The 8,645-nt window shown below is 51.2% G+C and overlaps 1 pseudogene; it reads right to left on the bottom strand.

Annotated features, from left to right (window-relative positions):
• Positions 1-541: 541 nt before the first annotated feature.
• On the bottom strand, positions 542-1,549 carry LOC147571859 (10 kDa heat shock protein, mitochondrial pseudogene; annotated as a pseudogene).
• Positions 1,550-8,645: the final 7,096 nt, after the last annotated feature.

Raw genomic sequence — 8,645 nt, forward strand, 5'->3', positions numbered from 1 at the left:
CTGTCACAGACCACTGTCATTGGCAAACATTACAAAAACGGAATTTGGGATTTCTTATATAAGTCAGAGATCCTTCGGGCTGCAGGGTACCTAAAAGATTATCTAAATCAGATTTGCAAATGGTCTTTAGGCATGGAACTCTTTGCTCGAATGAGATCTCAAATCCTAGTATGTAAAAGACAGAAGTGAGGCTCATCTAAATTGTTTATCAAAAGAGGGGTCACAGCTAGTGTTTTCCCAACTTACCCCTCATTTCAGTCCCTTTTGCCTGTTTTTTTTTTTTTTTTTTTTTTTGACAAATCCTTTGAAATTTCCCTGACTTCTATTCAAAATGATTTTTCAAGAGGTGTCTGGATGGCTCAGTCAGGTAAGTATCTGACTCTTGATTTAGGCTCAGGTCATGATCTCACAGTTCATGAGATCGAGCCCCACGTCAGGCTCTGCAACTGACAGTGTGGAGCCTGCTTGCTCTCTCCCTGTCTCTCTGCTCCTCCCCCACCCTCTCTCTCTCAAAATAAATAAACTTAATAAATAAAAAAAATTTTTTTTTGGATACCATTAGTTTATTATAAAAGAGAGACATGAAAATTATTTACATGATGAAAGATTTCACAACTTCGCCAGAATGGGCAGCTTCCCTTCATGCCATTTCAATAATGATTTATGTCAGTCTACGTACTTTCCGAGAATGTCACCATCTCTAAATAAGAAACGATCCTTGCCATCTAGAACTACTTTGGTGCCTCCATATTCTGGGAGAAGAACTTTATCTCCAACTTTCACACTCACTGACTGGTTGAATCTCTCCACCCTTTCCTCTGGAGCCTGATCCCACAGCCACCACCGTTGGCTTGCAAAACTTTTCCTTGCGATTTTTCTGGAAGCATAATGTCTCCTTTGGTTACAGTTTCGGCTGCACTCGTTTCAACTGAAACTCGGTCAAAGAGGGGAAGACATTTTCTAAATGCTTGTTCTGCCATGACTCCGGCCGCTGCAGTTCCTGCTCTGCTCTGGAGCTGCTGCCCTGCAAGGAGACCCTCAGTCCAACCCCCGGGTCACGTGAACGTGGGAAAAGGCCGCCCTACGCGCAGCTGATAAATAAAAAATTTTTACAGTGATATTTTGGAGTTGGCCTCAGTTTTGGGCCATTGCTACAGAGAACAGCTACTTTCCTAGTCTTTGTTGGATTTTAGAGGACCAGTAAATCACTCTCCCCTTTTCCTTGGTTCGGAGCCAAGGGAGAGATAATCACTGTTATTAGAGGTAAAAATGACAGCTTCATTCTTGAGAAAAGATGGATTGGAAGATATGTCATAGAGGTGCAGTTACAAAGATGTCCTAAAAAGGAACCCCAGAACTTGAAAGACTGCCCTGGTCATCGGCATAGCAAAACAAGGACAGGGGTGTCTCCTGCTGCAAGCTTACCGTGGGGAGAGCCCAGAAGGTGGTTTCCAGGGGGCCTGGTTGGCTTCACAAGGACTGAGCTCAGTCCCTTCCTTGGCTCACCAATCACATAAGTCTTCCTTTGAGAGAAAAATTAGAGTTTCTGGTGTACTTTTCCTCCCTGGGAAATTCCCTCCCTATGGAAGTGCAAGGGGTCAGGAACCAGTATTTCTCCCTGAAGAGTGTTCACCTCCACTCCCATTAACAAGACGGGGCCCACTCCCAGGCCCCAAATGGCTTCTTTTGAAACGTGCAGTATGTGTGAGTCAGACAGTCAGGTTAGACTAACAGCTGTAACCAGCAACCAATCACTAATTCCCCGCTGCATATCACAGCAGAGCTCCATTTCTTGTCCAAGTCACGGGCCAATGCGGGTAGGCAGGGAGGATGGTGGGGGCCGGGAAGGGGAGTGGAGAATGAGGAGGGGGGTCTGCTCCACGCAGTTATTCGGCGACTCAGTGTCCTTTCAATTAGTGCTGGGATTTCAAACTTCCGTCTGTTCTGTGCTTTGGGCTTCAGCGGCTCCACAACCTCCCAGGACCCCGGGGTCCTCCACTGAATTCTCTGGAGGTGGCCGCTCAAGAAAGAGCCAGTGGAGGACTGCGCAGCCGATTTTAGGGGCCAGGCTGCAAGTGGCCTACATCATTTCTGCCCACAAGCTGCTGGCCGGCACTCACTCACGGGGTCCCAGCGAATCACGAGGGCAGCTCGGAAGCACAAGTCTTCCTGAAGGCCCCTGTGGAACAGCAAACGAAGTTGAAAGAATACCAAGCATTGTCTCAGCACAGTACCGCCTTCACAGAAACACAGCCCAGCCAAGCAAAGCGATTTTACGGCCATTCAGACCTTTACTAACAAGCCTAAAGAACAGATCCAGGACAATGCTGCTGGTTTTTGTTTTGTTTCGTTTTTTTAATAAATCCTGGGGTGCCTGGGTGGCTTGGTCGGTTGGGTGTCCGACTTCGGCTCAGGTCATGATCTCACGGTCTGTGAGTTCAAGCCCCGCATCGGGCTCTGTGCTGACAGCTCAGAGCCTGGAGCCTGCTTTGGATTCTGTGTCTCCCTCTCTCTCTGCCCCTCCCCTGCTCACATTCCGTCTCTCTCTCTCTGTCAAAAATATTAAAAATTGTTAAAATATTGTATACTCTATATTTAGAAAAGTTCACACACCTGGATGACTTTTTACAAACCGACACACCTGAGGTAGCTAGCACCCTGATCAGAATATGACATCTCCAGCCCCCAGAAGCCTTCTTGAACACCTGCCCTGGCCCAGTCACCAAGCCCCACCCTAGGTGAGCCACAGTCTTGACTTGTAACCACATAGTAAATTAGTTATTTCCTGGTTTAGAATATTCTACAAATAGAACCATACCGTACATATTCTTTTGTGTCTGTCTGCGTTTACTTAACGTTACACTTGTGAGAGTATTCATGTTGTGTATAATTGTAGTGTTTTTGTTCTCATCGCTGAAGCTTACTCCATGGTCCGCATACACCATGATTTACTTGTCCACTCTGCTGTTGGTGGGCATCGGGATAGTTTCAGGATATAACAAGCGTGCTGCTGTGAATATTCCGGGGCACGTACTCTGAGGAACATAGTGACACACATATCCTTTGGGTAAGGCACCTAATTCCTAGAAGGGAGCATTGCCTGGCCTCAGAGTCCCGCACATCTAGTAGTAGTAGAACCGAGTGGTTTTCCAAAGCCAGCCCTTGGTTGTCAGCCTTTCCCCGCTTCTTAAAAGCCCCCCTTCCGATTTGCTCCACTTTGTCCCTCACACCTGAGGGTGTTCGAGAGTCCCCGACTCATCCACTCCAAGAAAACTGCTCCCCTAAGTGACATGTTTGAATCTCAACCCCTCCCCGCCTTCTTTCTCTCTCCTTGCCTCCAGTTTGGTCGCCCTCAGCCCATTCTCCGGATTCTGTGTTCCGAAAACGTGGCACAAGCTGGGCTTGGCCAGAAGGGAACTCACAGAAAAGAGTGGGAGGGACGTGGGCGGGGCTTGGGGCGGGGCTGAATACAGGATGATTGAATTTCTTTTAGAGATAGTGGGGCGGGGGGAGGGGCTGGGAACCCTCACTCATTATTAATGTCTGTATCTGTCACACAGAGAAAGGAAATTAAGGAAAACCCTTAAGGTGAACTATCTGGAGGTGTGTGGGGCCTGATTAATATTCACATCCACGTGGCGTGTGATGGGAGGGGTGATCCGGGCGCTGAAGTGGAAAAGCCACCCCCCTAGACTCCCCTGGCAGGGGTGAGGCAGGGCACAGGGCAGTAGGGCCTTGCTGAGGAGGGTGTGGAGCAAACGCACCTGGAAACGAAGAGCGAAGAGCGACCCGGTGCTGGGGCCTTGCAGCGCTCTTGCCCAAAGGTCACTGGTCACAGCTCTAGTTCACCCGCGGTCGCCCTGATTAATGCGCACACCCGGGGCGGGCACTGGGGCAGGAGACAGAGGAGTGGAGCGGTCCCCACTCTCTTGAGAAATGCATAATCATTAATCAACATTACTGGGCCCCACTCAGACTAAGTGGCCTCTTGTGATTAGCAATGGGCCCTTGAAAAATAAAAACGCAGTCTTTTAGCATTTTGAGTGTGTGCATTTGACAATGGCTTTCTTGATAGCAGTGGGGGCTGGGAGGGGGCTTGCTGTGCCGGGCCTGTGGTGTGTGTGTGTGTGTGTGTGTGTGTGTGTGTGTGTTGGGGGGTGCAGGCCTGGCTTCAGGGTCTGAGGAACAAAGACAATTGGAGGAGTTATGGGTCTGGCCTCAGCGGCAGGAGACTGTCCACTTTGCGGGGGTCAGTTCTGACTGGACCCCTCTCCCTGGGCAGGAACTGGAATGTCCAGGGTGATGAGGCCGGTGGGGGCTGGCGTCCCTCTGGGACTTCTGAGTCACAGTTCATGACACACCCGAACGTCCTAGCTAGAAGGAAGTAACCGGGCTCCCACCTTGGAAGGCTGTCGTAGAAATTACCTCAATCTGTGTAAATCATTTGGCTCTCCTCAGACACATTAGTGTCCCTCCCCTTCCCAACCACCAACTCATTTTGTCCTCACAACTGCCCTGTGATGGTTTTACTGTCCGCGCGCTGCCGATGAGTTACACGCGGGGCTCAGAGGAGGCGAAGGACACCCCTCGCCAGCAAGAGGCAGAATCCCGGTCCCCACTTTCTGGGTGGACTGGGGTGGGGGGGCGGGCAGACCTGGGCAGAGCTGACACTGCCCTTCAGTGCCTGTGACCTCGAGCCACATTTATGACCTCACATAAACCTCAGAGCTCTAGTTTCCTCAACTTGACGAAGAGAAGGGTGAGACCCACCTCATAGGATGATGGTGACACCCCCCTGAGCTAATGCTGCGGAAGCATCTGCTACAAAGCCAGTCCGCAGTGCTATCTGTCCCCCTGCCTTCCTCCCCTGTCCTTCAGTCATCACTGTGATCCTCACAATGGTCTGATGAGGTTGGCGTTATTGTTATAGGTGAGGAAACTGAGGCTCAGAGGGGGGGGACCCTGTCACCCTGCCGTGTCACAGCGCAGTGAAGCAGTGGCAGTGTCATTTAGCACCAGGATGCCACCAAGCTGGTGGATTTTTTTTTATGGTTTATGTGTTTATTTTATTTATTTATTTTGAGAGAGTGCATGTGCAGATCTCGAGCAGAGAAAGGGCAGAGAGGGAGAGAGAGAGAGAGGGAGAGAAAGAATCCCAAGCAGGCTCTGTGCCGTCAGCACAGAGCTGGACACGGGGCTTGAACTCATGAACCGTGAGATCATGACCTGAACCGAAACCAAGAGTTAGACGCTTAGCCGACTGAGCCACCCACATGCCCCCGAGGTGGTGCTGATTACAGGGGATGCTGTGGGCCCAGGGAATCACCCTAAATGGCTCTGTTAGAAATGATTCTACTTAGTTGAAAGCCATTTGGGGACAGTGTGTTTTGTTTTAATAACTTGTTTTCTTTACAAAAATCCCAGCTGGCCTCAGTTCTGTTCCCCTCTTATGACTGCCTTGCACTGTAATGCACATAAAAAGACACATGTGAGAATGTTGATAGCAGCATTTTTTTTAATGTTTATTTATTTTTGAGAGAGAGACAGCACGTGAGCAGGGAGGGGCAGAGAGAGAAGGAGACACAGAATGCAAAGCAGGCTCCAGGCTCTGAGCTGTCAGCTCAGAACCTGATGCGGGGCTTGAATCCCCAAACTGGGGATCATAACCTGAGCTAAAGTCGGACACTTACCCAACTGAGCCACCCAGGCGCCCCGATTGCAGCATTATTTTTAATAAACTTAAACCAGAAGCCACGTGAAGTCCATCAGCAGCCGAATGGGTGAACTGTGGTTTGCTCCTCTGATGGAATACTATACAGCTAGGAACACAGACACAGCACTGCCACAGAAAGCAACGTTGGGGAGTCTCAGAAGCAATGTTGCATGGAAGAAGCCAGATGCAAATAATATCTGCTTTATGATCCCATTTATATAAAACTCAAGAATAGGCACAAAGAATCTATGCTGTCAGAAGTCGGGTGAGCGATTACATTAGAGTTGAGGGGGGCAGTTTCTGAGAGGGCCCCTGGGGGTGCACCTGCTTGTACTGGCAATACCCTACTTATTGCTCTGGGTGACGGTTCACTTTATAAAAATTTCTTGAGCTGTATGCTCCTGATCTGTATACGCTTTGTAAAGACCTTATACTTTAGCTTTAATGTTTGTGTAAAAAGATGGGTAAATTAGAGGATCTTGGGAAGGTTGGGGGATCCGGCTTGAGGCTGAATCCCTGGCAGTGACACGCAGGACGCTGCTGCGGGATCGATCTGGTGAGAGACTGCCCCCAGTGAACATTAGAGGGAACAGTCACTGCTGGGCCAGGAATTTGAGCAGGGGTTCATGCATCTTCTCCGGACAGACCAGGCCTTGCAGCCGCCGCTGCCTCCCAGCACATGGAGGCTGCCTGGGCTTCTTCCCTCACATCACCGCTTCCATCCCAATAGATCCTGCTGGCAAATTTGATTTGTGGAGCCGATGCCCCATTCCCAGCCGCAAGGGAGGCTGGCTGAGATCTTCACTTCTATTTGGAGGTAGAAGGCAGGACCCCCTCCAAAGTAAGGAGAATGCCCACAGGTGCAGGACACTCAGAAAGCACGTTCCCTGTGCTCCTGGCCCTTCACAAGGGCCTTTTGGAGACACCGCCCTATTCTAGTGGCCCTGATGGTGTACAGATGCTACCTGTTGCTGTCCAGCTCGATACCTGCCCTTTTATCTTTTCCCTGCACTCCCGAGACTGAGAAACTACATTTTCCAGACTCTCTTGCCAGCTGGGTCCCGGTTAGTTTTTACAAACAAAAGGCACCTGTGTGGGATTGGGAGGCGGGAAGAAGGGAGGAGTCGTCCTTCCTCGGTGTTAGGGATGCCTGGGCTCATGGGCCCCGGGGGATACCACTGTCCTCCGTTTGTGCCTTCGACCCTCCCACCACGTGTCATGAATTTTCTGTGGCCACCTACCCCCGTTTTCCTGAGGGCCGTGGACCTAAAAGCCATGGGGTGGGGCTCACACGTGTGTGCGTGAGGGCTGGCTGGGGGAGAGTTGAGCCGTTTGTACCCCAGTATGGAGTAGGTCAGGCAGTCCCTGTGGGCCCGTGTAGAGTAGTTAACAGGTCACAGGAAGGGCCTAAGCAACGACTCCTCACCTGGAACTCAGGCTGGCTGGCTCCCCTGGGCAATGCCAGAAGGCCAGCAAAGGTGCTGGTGAACCCGAGTCAGAGACCCCGGGGCTGGCCTGCTCTCTGTCATCGCAGAGATGCTCTCTGTGCATCGCAGGCAACTCACCGAACCTGTCTGGGCCTCGGGTTCCCCATCTGGAAGTGGATAGATTAAAACCTACCCCTGAGGGCGGTGCAGAGGAAAGTCCTTTGCAAATAGAAGGGAGTGGTTTTTCATGCAAAGGGAGAACTCTGAGCATCAAACCACCCCCCCCCCCCCCCAACAAGGACACTTCAACTGAGGAATGACCTTGGCCTTCTCATCCTGCTGACTGGAATCAGTCCTTCAGTGGCTCCCATGAGAGAAGGGATGTATTCACCGGGTCTGGCACGTTCACAGGCCTGGCGGTGTGCTGGATGCTAGGGGTACAGGGATGAAAGGACTCAGTCTCTGCCCTGCAGGAGCCCTTGAGGGAGACATGGGCACGCAGTCTGAAAATTGCAGCTCCCTGGGACCTGGGGGTGGGATCACAGGAAACTTCTAGAAGCAGGGATTTCTAGCTTCGACCTGAAAGAGGAGCAGGGGTTAATGAGATAAAGGATCAGGGCCAGGGTCAGAGTGTCAGGTGGAGGGAACAGTGTTTGCACAGGTCTGGAGGCAAGAGGAATGGAGTGTCCATGAGGTGGAGGCGAGTGTAGGCGAAGGGTGGGGCAGTGGGGGGCAATGGGTTCAAGGGTGAGTGAGGCCGATCATGTCCTGCCATGGGGTTTGGACTCACTGGGCACACTGCCCCAGGAGAGACACAGCCGGCCCCGGGCCCAGCTGCAGGCTGGTTTATAAGCTCCCAGCACAAGAGTGGCTGTGTGTCACCTGTTCTGAAATCTGAGGCGTGTAAGGCTCTGGGGTGAACGCTCTCTGTGCCTTTGTCCAATGTTAACCTGCGCTGAGAGGAGAGGCTGCGCCTGGGGACCTTGTGGACTCTGGCCCCAATCCTGCGCCCCACAGCGAGCAGGGGAAAGTCAGGACCGGGAGCTGCTAGGAACTTCTCTACCCTCTTCCCGCCTCTCGGCCTGCTCCTGGCCAGGCTCCGATGCCCTCTCTCCTCACGCCTGTCAGGCCAGGCAGGCGTGACTCCTGTGATTTTCCACCTGCCTTCCAGACAGGTGGTTTTCATAAGGAGACCAGAACAAGCTCACACGGATGTTTCTATGGGACAACGGAAGGTTGCTTTCTTATCAGAGAGCAAAAGCCCCATCGGCTAAGGAGAGGCAGGTGGAAGTACAACTGAAAATGAGATGAGAGAAAAATCTAAGCCTATATCAGGTTGATTCTACTAAACCCCATCTCCTTTAGTCTCCTGTTTGTGGATTACTCTTAATAATTTTTTAAATGTTTATTTAGTTTTGAGAGAGAGAGAGAGAGAGAGAGAGAGAGGCAGAGATCGAAGGAGACAGAATCTGAAGCAAGCTCCAGGCTCTGAGCCGTCAGCACAG

Source organism: Puma concolor, chromosome F2 (genome assembly GCF_028749965.1).
Source record: "Puma concolor isolate L17-30 chromosome F2, mPumCon1.1.hap2, whole genome shotgun sequence".
In the NCBI taxonomy this organism is placed as follows: domain Eukaryota; kingdom Metazoa; phylum Chordata; class Mammalia; order Carnivora; family Felidae; genus Puma; species Puma concolor.